This window comes from Choristoneura fumiferana, chromosome 8, assembly GCF_025370935.1.
Source record: "Choristoneura fumiferana chromosome 8, NRCan_CFum_1, whole genome shotgun sequence".
Taxonomy (NCBI): Eukaryota; Metazoa; Arthropoda; class Insecta; order Lepidoptera; family Tortricidae; genus Choristoneura; species Choristoneura fumiferana.
In genome coordinates this window covers 717673-731001 of record NC_133479.1, presented here as the reverse complement: position 1 = coordinate 731001, position 13329 = coordinate 717673, and the positions used below count along the sequence as shown (strand labels likewise).

Genomic DNA, 13329 nt, shown 5'->3' with positions numbered 1-13329 from the left:
GCAAAAGTAGCTCAGTTAGCAAGTAGAATCGAACCCTGGATACAGGGGGGGGACAGTCGCCTATACCGTACTAATTCATGTCGATAGCGCCGCCATCTCCTTTATCTAACCTAAAATAAAACAGATTGTTGTCGTTTGTTTCAGATAGATGTCACTGAAAGCTTGAGATCACAAAAATTTATTTATTAAAAAATATTTTGTCGTTGATAATTACCGCAAAAATGAACTTTATTTTCGAAATTGACAATCGTATTGTAATTTCTAATATAAAAGTCATATAATTGTATCCGCTCAGTCGTTACAAATATTTTTTGTGTAGCAACCCTCTATGTCAGGCCAGGCGTCTATTCGCGCTCAACAAGGAACAAGATGGCTACGTTACAATCGAAACTCAAGTGCTCAGACCACATAAAAAGTAAAGACAGTGCTGCAAACGGAAAATTGAGGCTGGTTTAAACTTAAGAAGACTGAATTCAAGCGGTCTCACTTCTCTTTGCAGCCCTGTTTTTAGTTTTTATGTGGTTTGAGCTGGGAAGCAAATCCAGTAAAGTAAAAGAATACCTGTGACTATTAATAGCTATACGTATGGATGGATATATACATCAATGGTACTAGTTACGAAATGCAGACGGCGCTTCAAAACGGTCTGCATGAATGAGACGAGAGAGGGCTCTCTTTTCCCCGTATATTATACTACTCTTTGCCTGGATATAAAGCTCCAAGGTCATGGTCAGAGACTCCCTGTATAGTAGCCTCTCCCTACAAAACCTTATTTATTCCCAAGTTACTTTACTGCATTCCCCTTACTGCGTTCGTCCCCTAATATGTGTTAATAACACGTACACACGGTGCTATTAACGCTGGCTTCTAATGTACTAAAAGCATATCTTAGAACACCCGTGTCTGTTTGTTTGTCACTTGACAGTTAAAATGTTTTTTATTCACTTCGTTTCCACATTCTTAGTCTGAGAAGTATAATTAGTACAGCTTGAATATTTTGATTGAATTTAACAGCTTCAAGGTATTACAGATTTACGTTAAAGTCACCGACATAGCTCGAAGAATATTCAAGTTGAAGTCACAATGGGCGGGCCACATGGCTCGAAGAACAGATAACCGTTGAGGGAGAAAAGTCCTCGAGTGGCGACGAACCGGAAGTAAAACGTCGGCAGGGTTTCCATCAGGTGGACTGACGACATCGTGAGAATTGCGGGTAACCGGTAGATGCGTGGCGAGTTGTTCATTATGGCGTTCTAGGGGGAGACCTTTTTTGACGTCTTTCTGCTGATGATGATTTATTTCTTTATTACTCCATTTGTTTACACGGCATTACAGCGAACCAATACACGGAAAAACCAATTGCTGATTAATTACAGACAGGTGGAAGCGGCAGTCTGAAATTCTTAATAATTATTGTTCTCCTTGATGGCGTGGCGGCCTTTCCAAAAGTTGACAATAGGAGAAATTTGTGCCTGTACTACTGTCCAGTGGTGCTGTAGCGGTATAGCATGCAGCACGGAATGCTGAGGACCTGGGTTCGATTCCCAGCGCTAGTTTCGTTTCCTGGTTTTGCTGTGCATCTATATGTTTCCGTTTGTATTTTCGATGTGGATTTTACGGGATGACCGTAAAAGTAATAAAATTTGGAGTTGAAATAATAAATACAAAAATACTGCAAAAACCAATCATAAAAGTTGATAAATAAATTCACTAAATATGTCAGCTAGAACTTAAGTAAAAGTTGCCATTTGGCACTATGAAATCGCTAAATTGGTAACACTGTGGCTGGAGCCGCGATACGCTCGTTACCTTGATCGATGCGCACGCTTCGATCAACGGCAATGAATAAAGTTTATAAACTACGTGTCTAATGTAACATATCAGTTTAGAAGCTTTAACGTGAAGTACAAACGCACTATCGAGAATGATAATGAAAAATTACTACTCTATTTGATTGACTGAATCAAAACCAGATATTTAATGGTTTAACTCACGATCACAATTTAAAGGTTGCCTGGAAGAGATCGCAATAAGGCCGCCTATTGCTTACCTTGTAATTTTATTTCTGTGTACCTGTTTTCTGTATCGCTTACTATTTCTGGTGTACAATAAAGAGTCTCTATTGTATTGTATTATAAGTCTGTAACTGTCCGACTAGTTTCTATCGTTCCGGAAAATCTTCTTCAATGGTTAAGGGTTATTTAAGAAATTTAGTTGTTAGTTATTTCCATACTGATCACTGTTTTGAAACGATCTTGAAGTGACTATGTTAACTTGACGTACCTAACTAATGTCAGTACATGTATGTAAGCTAGTACAGGCAGGTTGTTTTAGTGACAAAATAATAGAGAGTTTCGGAATTGAATGGAAAATGTTACCATGAAATGTCCGATATAAAGTTGTAGCTAACTGAATTAATAACACAGAAGTTGAGACAAAATTAAAATGATTTCAATAAACCTCCGCTTCTTTTGAACAACAATGTAAACGCTTGTAAGTAAGAAATTATTAACTTCATGGAAACATCTTGTTATTTAGAGCAATATTTGTTATAAATGGAAATAGCACAAAGTCATTGCTTTTGTTGCCAGGCGGTGATAATTATTTTGGTATACCTCGGTCTTGTTTCTTTCGTTTTATAATAAAGTTCGTTATAATTATTTCGTTTGTACTCGTACCTTCGTACTTGTACTTTCCTTGTTTTTCAGCTCTTATTTAATCCAAAATAACGCCTAAATCATACGCTTATAATCAGATATTACTCCATCATTTGTACTTCCATGCTATGCCCAGCTGTGGGAAGTATATAGGCTGGGATGATGATGCTAAAAATTGTTGAATTTGCAAAATGGAAGAATCTTATTCCACCAACAACACACGAACAGATTCTAATTAAGGATAGCCTCATTATTAATACATAATTGGTCTTGCTGGTAGACTTTTTCATCCCATATTTGTCTTTTCGACTAAAAGGAGAAGGTTATCAATTCGGTTGTATTTTTTTTATGTTTGTTACCTCAGAACTCCGTCATTTATTTGTTTAAAACGCGATAGAGATTGCTTCACTAAACTTCCAATGGCAATCGACGCAATGTAAAATATGACATATTTGTCATTCCAGACACTCATACAACTGTCATTTTAAAATACACTTTAATTGTCAATTATGTCACGTTTGCGACACATGGTTAGCATTTTTCCTGTTCCTTGCCTTGGTCTAGGTACGTCGTAAATGATAAGTGGGGACATTTATAACTCTTTACGAGGCAATTTCCAATACTAATTAGTTCATTAATCACGTTCTATGTGAATACTTTGAAATATTACTAAGTGTTTTTCTTACGTGGAAACTTATAAATCTTATAATGTATTTTAAACAATACTGCTTTACTTTGAACAAGGTTGGAAGATATGTTTATGACCAATGTTAGACGCAAGATAAACAATGTTTGTGTTAAAAAAAAGCCGGCCAAGTGCGAGGCGGACTCGCGCACCGAGGGTTTCGTACAAATATTTTTATTATATGGTGAAACTAAAAATTTATGCTTTTCGCAATTTTCCCATTATCTGTGCTATAATACGTTGCTTTGTACCAAATTTCAAGAGTCTGAGTTCACGGGAAGTACCCTGTAGGTTTTGATTCCCTTGCGAGTGTCGAAAATTTGCAGCATAAGCGGCTGTATCTTTTGATTGCGTTGGCTTAGAAGTTTGATTTTTTCACAGCTCTAAGGAACAGTAAACTTGAGTATTTAATATAAATATCAGCTTGATACCTCCACGCGCTCCTGAGAAAAAGGGTCTTGACAGTCGGACGGACGGACGACAAAGTGATCCTATAAGGGTTCCTTTTTTCCTTTTGAGGTATGGAACCCTAAAAAAGGTGTACATAGCATCATTATTATCTCGACCTATCATGGTCCCATTGCAGGGTATAGCCCTCCTCTCAAATTGAGAGCGAGTGCGGATTAAATGGTATGTTTGAAGTTCCCAATCCACACTTGCAGCTATAATAATAAATTACTGTCATAATAAGGTGTACCTTTTATGTATTTGATTTAAATTTCCGCAATGAATTTAATTCGCTTTCATTGCTATAATACTATAGGCTCTTTATTGAATTATAGAGTTTATCCCCGGCTTCGCACGTGTAAACTGCTCGATCTGGTAGTTACAATTGAAATTCCCCTGGGAATTCTCAAAATTTATATCGTGGTCTTCATTGAGGTTGTGTTAAGAACAACTGTCCAAAATTTCACTCTAAACACAGCGGTTGAAATTTCAAAATTTTATCCTTATCCCGTGGGAATATCGCGATAAAATTATTCTATGTTTTTAATCCAGGTTAAAAACTAACTTTTTGCCGAATTTCATCCAAATCCGTCCAGCCGTTTCAGTGTGAAGAAGTAACAAACATACTCACTCACTCAAAAACTTTCGCAATTTATAACATTAAATAGGATAATAGGATTTGTAGTACCTCTTTCGTAATAATAGGTGGTAGATTTGCTTCACATTCATAAGTGCTTGTTATAGCCTTAATTGAATAATGATATTTTGACTTGACTTTGAATAAATAATATTATTAGGCTTTACATGTCACTTCTTATACATATTTGTTTATTTTTTACCTTTGATAAAGAATGTACATATCTATAGATTCAATACACGATCAGTTAAACTTTCTATCGTCACCTTTTACTAATGAGAACACGACATAACCCATCGTACCGATTCCCATAGAAATCGATGTCAACCTTCCAATTGGCTTTGATTTCTTTTGATGCTAAATTTGATGGATGGAAGGCTTGACCCGGTAATCAAATCGTAGGTAAAGGGCTTACGCTATCAATCAACCATTCACTATGCCGATCAGTCACAACGTCTCTCGCGCACAAACCAAACACACACAAAGCCTAACACGCATTATACTTGTTGAATGTTTACATTTTACCTTCTAAACTAGCCACTCGAGAATCAACTTTAACTACAGCGCTTTAAATTCAAATTCCGTCTTGTTTTGTTTCTATGTGTGCATAGCAATGGCCGCCATTGAAATGGAACCGTGGAGTTCGAAATTTAAAGTTGAAATTACGTTCTTGTAGATGTCAGCTCTGTCTTTGTTACATTAATAATCGGTGGTTAGCTGAACTGGGTTTTATAAGTATGGGTGTAAGGTGGTGTTTTACGTGTAGTAGTGTCTCGGGCCGTACCAGTCCGTACCAGGCGCAGATGGAATGCGCCAGAGTACTGTTACTATCGATTGTTGAATGGACCTACGACGCGGTTTGTTTGCGATTTTCGAGGTTCTGTAGATCTGATATTTAAAGGGCACTTTTGAGATGGCTTTTAAAGATCATCGGGTTACGTAGTCAAATTATCTACTAACGATCTTATTTTTTTATGTGATCAATATTCTTCATTCATGAGGAGTGTGGTGTGATAACTGGTACTTAAGACCTACTGAATTATTGTTTAGCTTGTAGGTACATTATCTTCGTCATTATTATTTTTATTTTCAATAACAAAATTTGAAAAAAATACTTATTTTATTTTGTAACTTTTTGATATGACTGATGACACAGGATGACACCACCAATCAATCGACGAACTTTTTAACCTGTCAAAATGCGATTTCATTTGCTAAAACTACCGATTCAATCCACTACTTACTTACTGGTTTGTTTTAAAAGCAACTAAAAATCTATTTCAGCATTAAATTTTTCATTTCATCATCCCAGCCTATATACGTCCCACTGCTGGGCACAGGCCTCCTCTCAGAACAAGAGGGCTTGGGCCATAGTTCCCGCGCGGGCCCAGTGCGGATTGGGAATTTCACACACACCATTGAATTGCTTCGTAGGTTTGTGCAGTTTTCCTCACGATGTTTTCCTTCTCCGCAAAGTTCGTGATAAATTTCAAATGTAATTCCGCACGTGAATTTCGAAAAACTCAGAGGTGCGAGCCGGGGTTTGAGCCCACGACCCTCAGCTTGAGAGGCGATAGGTTAAACCACTAATTTTTCATTTAATCTATTCATATTTTACAGCTTAAATCAAGTGTTTTTGTAAGTCATGTTTAGAATTAATGTTTTAAGGCTTCATTTACCCTCTTGTTCAAATATACAGCGGCACAAAATTTGGCCCACAATACATACAAAATTACCTGTTACTGCATACATTTGAGGGCCAGATTTTTTGCCACTCAGTATATTATACGACTGCGGAATCCCAAAAAGTTTTTGTCTGTCAACCTTGAAGATTTGACTTTGCAGGTGGTAGGACCTTGTGCAAGGTCCGCCCGGATTGCTACCACCATCTTGCTCGCTAATCCCGCCGTGAAGCAGCAGTGCTTGTTGTGAGTTTCGGCGTGGAGAGTAAGACAGCCGGTGAAATTACTGGCCCTTGAGGTGTCCTATCTTAGGCCTCTAGGTTGACAACGCATCTGCAATACCCCTGGTGTTGCAGATGTTTATGGGCGGTGGTGATCTCTTACCATCAGGAGACCCACTTGCTCGTTTGCCATCCAGTCGAAAAAAAAAGATACAGCAATATATTTTTAGTTTTTCGCTTTAAATTAAAATAAAACGGAAGTCTTAGGTGTATTTACATATATAGCCTTCCTCAAGTTTATATTAAGCACCATGACATCAGTCCGATGACTAACGATTTCTCGGATTTTAAGTGCCTTATTTGGGGAAACTGATACGACTCTACCTAATCTATTTTTAACCACGTAACGTTTTCTTTATATTGACCCTGATAGTGATACAGCTAAGCGGATGTCCACTGGTCATAACTAGCTCTTCTAAGTCCATTAAGAAATTGCTATTCAACTCCAAACAATATTATTTGACCAGCACTTGAGGAAAGCGTAGAAGAACGAGCGTCACCGACATAGCTCAGCGGATTAGCTCGTTGAAGTGGCAATGGGCATATAGCCGGGAATAATTGACATCGGGAATCATCATCATCATCATCCCAGCCTATATACGTCCCACTGCTGGGCACAGGCCTCCTCTCAGAACAAGAGGGCTTGGGCCATAGTTCCCACGCGGGCCCAGTGCGGATTGGGAACTTCACACGCACCATTGAATTGCTTCGCAGGTTTGTGCAGGTTTCCTCACGATGTTTTCCTTCACCGCATAGGGAATGGACGGGAGTTAAGAGCGCAGAGCTTTTTAGACTGGCAAAATACCGAATTAGATATACGGAGCTGACTACCAACCTTCACTAGTTGGAGAGGCACTTGAAGAGAGAGAGAGAGCCATATAGCACGGAATTTTCTTTTATCCATAGGGAATATTACTGCAATTTTTTCCCGTCAGAGTGCAGCACTAGCACATACTATATGGTTATGGTTTTATGTTTTTGAGTATCTTAAATGTCCGTAGGATGCCGTAATATCATATTATTTCAATTAAATTTTTGCAAATAAAACTACCGCTACTATCGATGTATCGATTTATTTTGTTACTAATAATTTCATAAATATGTCATGATTTCTATAGGTAGGTATTAATAATATATTTAAGATTTTATAACTAAGGAGTGCAAAAGGCGGGCGAGCCCTCATCTATAATTAAAATATAATGTTCACATATGTTTCCATGCTACATGCTACTTATATCTATATTGCTTAGTTATTATTATTGTAGGTATATGGTTATTGCCTGGCCTTGTTTACTTCTTATTTGCTTTATTTAATGTTAATTTACTATGAAAATTTTAAATCATATTATACCACTTATTTATCTGTTTATTTACTTATGTTATCTTATTACAATATTCAGTGCCTTCTTAACTACTCTTAGATACTCTTTGGTCATGATCCGTCATAGCGACAAAATATAAAGAGAACTGACGTTGTCATGAAGGTTTCTTTACGGTTCCTGCTAGTGTCGCCCCCTGCGCAGAGCTTTGCCTAATATGCCCTATTAAACAAAAAAAAATGAAGACAGATAATTTTAGTTCACATGACATTTGTATTCGTCTTACTACTTCGGGTGCTTAGAAAGCGCGCCGAAGATCACTGTCGCCGCCCCAGCCCGTAATGGATGCGTAATTAATTCGAAGACGTCTGCAAGTAACAATTGCACGCTCCTCAATTACAGGCTTGACAAGACTCTATTGCACTGCGCAAGATCGCGCACCGTGATATACGAGACAGGTATACTAGATATTGTAACTAGGCTTTGCCTGACGCATCGCACGCGTCATCTGGTATACGAATTAAAATTCTGATATTTTACTATATTTTCCATAGGAATTTCTAAAAATTAGTTTGTCCCTGTTACTGTCCGTGCTGTGTTCGGTTTTAGTTTAGAACTATAATGATTATGATGATGATGACTCAGGAAGTGAAGTGAAGGAATTTTAGAAATCAATCCAGTTGTTTTTGAGTTCGTTACAAACATACAAAAATACAAATCGTTCTTCTTTATACTACATACATACATACACACATACATAAAATCACGCCTCTTTCCCAACGGGGTAGGCAGAGACTACATCCTTCCACTTGCTATGATTCTGGCATACAACTCTCGCTTCCTCTACATTCATCCATCTTTTCATGCATGCACGTCGGTTTAGAGTACTCCTGACCCGACCTTTCTTCAGAACGTCCCCGGTTTGATCGTGGTACGTTCGTCTAGGCCTTCCTCTCCCAACGTTCCCATTCACGCTCGTCTTATAGATCTGCTTAGTCAATCTGTTTTCATTCATTCTCTCAACATGCCCAAACCATCCAAGCATCCCTTTCTCTATCCGTGTGACTATACCTTCATTCTTTATACTACTTATTAGTGTAGATCAAAGAAAAGTATTCAGCAGTAGAAGAGATTTACCGAAATTTCCATCGAAGAGAGAACTACTCTATTTTTAGTTTTCCATGGAACGAAACCCTCCCTCAGAACCACTGGCATATGCCGCTTTTCCTATAATATACAGGTAAAAGAAAAACTAATCCATCATCATAGCTAACTTAATGCTAACACATATCAGTAATATTTGGCAATCTCGAGGACAGTTACAAGCAGTTGTGTAGAAATAATCCCCGATATTATCCTGAGCACCATTTGATTGCTTGCTAGAGACAACCTCTAGTACTACAGACTTGGCTTAATATTATATGTTTCATAGGCTGTGGAAGCTTATTGGTTTGACCTATGGGCTCTCGAGCAGAGAATCGTAGGTTCATCATCAGAGCAACACAAGCTAACCGAACCGACCGAAACCGAACCGAGCGTTTGGTGAAAGGTTCTGATCATGAACTCTGGTTGAGTTCTAAATGCGTCAGCATAGTGTGGTGGTGGTGATAGTTGGCTTTATTACCTTTTTTTTACAAACTGAGTTCCGAAGGAATTTTTTCAAATATCTAAAAAGACAATGAAGATATGATGTTTTAAATTCTCAATTAAGCAGAGAGATCCGTCATGGACTATATGATGTCATATGCTGCGGCGACCATATAAGTCCACCTTTTTATTTTTCATTTTTGTACAATAAACAGTATTAACAAACCAACAAACAAACAAGTGCGTACTAAATACAATTATTCTAGAAAGAGATAGAATGCAAACTCTTTCGCTCGTATCTTCCTTATTTTTCACCAGATATTAATAATTTGACGTTTCCATTTTAATATCACGTAGAATTTTCTAAGAGAAAATTCGTGTTCTATGCATATTCCCTATTGTTTAGGCTGTATTTCCACCAAAGATGTGCGAGGATGTGTTACGAGGAATGTGTTTTTCATGAAAAAATAGAAACGCTTCAATTACCTACCTATCCTCGCACAGCACATCTCTGGTGGAAACAGCTGAGCGGAGCGAGGCGAGGTAAATGATGTGTTTCTATTGGTTTACTAACCCGGTCGAGCCGACCCATTCATAACTGCAGCCAGCAAGTGGTTACTGTAAGAGTACCACACTCAAAAGTTCATGTTAATAGTAGTAGTAAGTAATGTAAGCTTGTTATTGTAGTTAAATAGTTCCACAGTTATCAAGGTCCCTCTCATAAGTGATTGGATTCCTAAGAGCTAATCCTTATTGGTATTGACAGTCTCCGCGCCGCCTTAACGCCCTAATCTTGCCGCGTTTACATACTATTAACTAAACTAACCCGGGGTTTGAAGTTACTCTATAATTCACCAGTACCTATTTCTGTTGTTAGATATAGAGGGAGACACATATACATAATATGATACACAGAGATAACCTAACACCAATTTTAAAAAGTTAAAAAACCGCCATCATTTCAACGTTCAATATGTCAAAAAGGGCAGAACCGATTTTTGTTCATAGCTAATAACCACCGCAAGCAAATCGTAGCTTTCACGTAAAAAAGAACATCGAAATCGGTCCATCCGTTTACGAGCAAGAAGAGCTTGGGAAGTTGGGAGCGCCCAAGTTCGCATACTCTTCGTTAGTCAATCTTTGTCCGAACCCTCGTTTTGTCACAATTTTTTCCCATTGAAAGCTTAGAATTTTCTGAAATTGGTCCTCCTATATTCTACATAGAATATTACGAGTATAGGTTAGGTTAGGTTTGTTTTATAACAATTCTGAACACTTATTGGATTCAGAGAAAAAGAGTTTATGGCAAACGATCATTCTGACAAACATTATATTTGAAATTTCGATGAAATTTGGTATGTAGGGGTTTTCGGGGGATGACAAATCAATCTAGCTTGGTATTATCTCTGGGAAAACGCGTATTAACGAGCTTTAGCCCAAGCAAAGTATTATACACGGAGATTAAATATTCTACAGCCAAGTAGTAGTAAGTTAGTTACTACCTGATATTTTGCTTGAATACCTCGGCCTCGGGAAATGCTCGTAATATTCAAATTTCACCACTGTATTTTAAAAATCCCTCGCCCTTAATTAATGTTTGTGTTTACGCAAATTCCTGCTATAGGTACACGGTGTCTAAAAAGTACAGGTGTTTTTAATCAAATTTGTTTGTGCCCCATATTACGTGAAGTGGCCGTCAGTGGAATGCAATTATCTCCTGGTATTCTTTTTTTAATTTCCTCATTTTGTTACAGGTACGTGTAGGCGCAAGGGAGGGATCAATTTTGGAGGTCTGAGTGAGTCCGAAGATATTACTATTTGTAGTCAAAAACTGAAGCTCCGGCGCGCGGCGCTCCTATGTAGGTTTGGCTAGTCTAACCAGTGGTCTGACAAAAGGTCTTAGTTAAAGTACTTGTAAAGCAAGGCAAATCATTAAAATAATATATGTTGAGGCTACCTGCATAATTGGGTACCTTTAATTTTCTAGGATGGTCCATATTTTTTTTTTCACTCCTGTAGACAGATTTTTTCTCTTTTCGTTTTTTTTTGTAAAAATAAATTGAAACTTTATTTCGGCAAACCAGACGTCTGGTGAGATTAATAGTTTTTGTACCTTGGTCTGTTAGATTTAAAAAAAAGAGGTCGTATTGACGTACACGTACGTACGGAGACCCCACTCTTCAATTACAAAAAATCTTTATCAATAGTTACAAACTAACTATACTATGTTGTACATACAAGTATGTTTTATGAGTTACAACAATAACAACAAGTACGGATACAAATTGTGTGTGTGTGTGTGTGTGTGTGTGTGTGTGTGTGTGTGTGTGTGTGTGTGTGTGTGTGTGTGTGTGTGTGTGTGTGCGTGCGTGCGTGCGTGCGTGCGTGCGTGCGTGCGTGCGTGCGTGCGTGCGTGCGTGTGTGTGTGTGTGTGTGTGTGCGTGTGTGTGTTTGTGAATAAGTAAAAGACATGAAATTTGTGTTGATCGATGTTCGTGAATAAAGCACTTGTTTTTGGATTTATGTCGAATGCAATGTTATGGACATTAATGCTATGCCAAATCTGTTATGCCAATCCATATCATCTAATACATAATACCTTTAAACGAGCAATTCTTGTATAAATATAAATATATCTCCGGGATCTCGGAAATGGCTCCAACGATTTCGATGAGGTATATGGGGGTTTTCGGGATGATAAATCGATCTAGCTTGGTCTTATCTCTGGGAAAACGCTTGGTATCGAGTTTTAGCCCGAGCAAAGCTCGGTCACCCAGGCACTGACAATGAGGGCTATCGCGTATGAATTCGCCACTAGAGGCGCTAGTGTAGCGTGAGGTCTCCGAAATGTCAAATCTCATAGTTTTTGGGTGAGCTACGCGGGTTTATTTATAATTAGAATAATTTTGTGAATATTTTGCAATATCTGAAATTAACTATGGCAAATATGCGTTCCGGGGCAATGAATGTCTGTGTTTTCGAGACAGTTTTGTCTTTCGAAAAAGTTTGTCCTCCCTTTTTCCGAACAAAACGGGGACTATGCAACACTGTGGCATGCTCGATATTTTTATAGTACGGTTTTAAGGTGTATTAAATATGATTTTAATCTAAACTTTGTTTTCACGCCCGTAATAACAGACTTTGAAAGCCATACTTAAAAACCTCACGCAACAGTGCGCCATCTAGTGAGACAAAAAACGATAGCCCTCATTAAGCACGCTGCCAACGCTGTGTCCTGTACTACGAAGCTCAAAATTCGAATTTCGTATCTTGCCGTCCCGCTGACGCTATTATTACACGAGCGTGAGAGGGACGGTACTACAAGAACTTCGATTTTAGAATTTCGTGGTAGCCCCCTGGTTTGTGTTCGCTCGAGAAGCTCGCAAAGCCTATCAAGTAACTTATGTCCATGTAAAAAAACGTCTGCACTTACTACAATAAATAATTAATGTTATTTCAACTCTGAATTACAGTAACTAACTGAAAAACACACCTGACCTTGCTCTTGACAATGAGTAGCGGAACTGATAACTTAAAAGGCGGAACGATCCATTGTCCGCTCCCAACAGCTTCAGTTGTCGCCGTTCTAGAAACGCTGTCATGGTTATTTTGAGATATAACGGACGACGTTTGAAATGAATGGGTATTAAAGTTAATATAGTGGTTAAGATTAAGATGTTCAGGAGCGAAATGATCGGGGAATCCGTTTTAACTTATTGATTCTGGTGTTGTTTTGCGGAGAATAGGAAATGAACAGAGATGTTTTTCTTATTTTTCAACCCTTAGCACACCGGGTGTTAGAAAAACGCACGTTTACACCGCGTTTTTCTTTCCATTAAGCAGCCATGCAACTCGCTTGCGTATTTTGTTTGTATGAATACAAACGCGTGTCGACAGCGCGATTAAAAAACGCGGTGTGTAATGCCTTTAATAATAATTAAGGCATTTAGTATTTTGCGTGAATGGGTAAAAAAACCAGTTGTAGCCGTAAATTTTCCAACCTGTACTGGCCCGCGTAGGAAGGAACCACAGCT

General features: G+C 38.2%; 1 protein-coding gene across 1 annotated transcript in view; it reads left to right on the top strand.

Moving 5' to 3' along the window:
• Window positions 1–13329, top strand: part of LOC141430265 (CD320 antigen-like) — a 450087-nt gene that overhangs the window by 169407 nt on the left and 267351 nt on the right. The window lies entirely within an intron of this gene.